The following is a 251-nucleotide window of genomic DNA, read 5'->3' as shown; positions in this document are numbered from 1 at the left end:
TAACGAATGTACTTTTTTTACATAGCCTAAACCAGAGGATTAATATAAAGGAAAATATATCATAAAACCATGAATACCAAGAGTCCTAAAATTATTAGTTTTTTTTTTAATTTTATTTATTTAATTTGTCAGAGAGAGTGAGAGAACACAAGCAGGGTGAGTGGCAGGCAGAGGGAGAAGGAAAAGCAGGCTCCCCGCCAAGCAGAGAGCCCGATGCGGGACTCGATCCCAGGACCCTGGGATCATGACCT

The sequence above is a fragment of the Zalophus californianus genome, chromosome 10, assembly GCF_009762305.2.
Source record: "Zalophus californianus isolate mZalCal1 chromosome 10, mZalCal1.pri.v2, whole genome shotgun sequence".
Taxonomy (NCBI): domain Eukaryota; kingdom Metazoa; phylum Chordata; class Mammalia; order Carnivora; family Otariidae; genus Zalophus; species Zalophus californianus.
Note: the sequence above shows the minus strand (reverse complement) of the source record.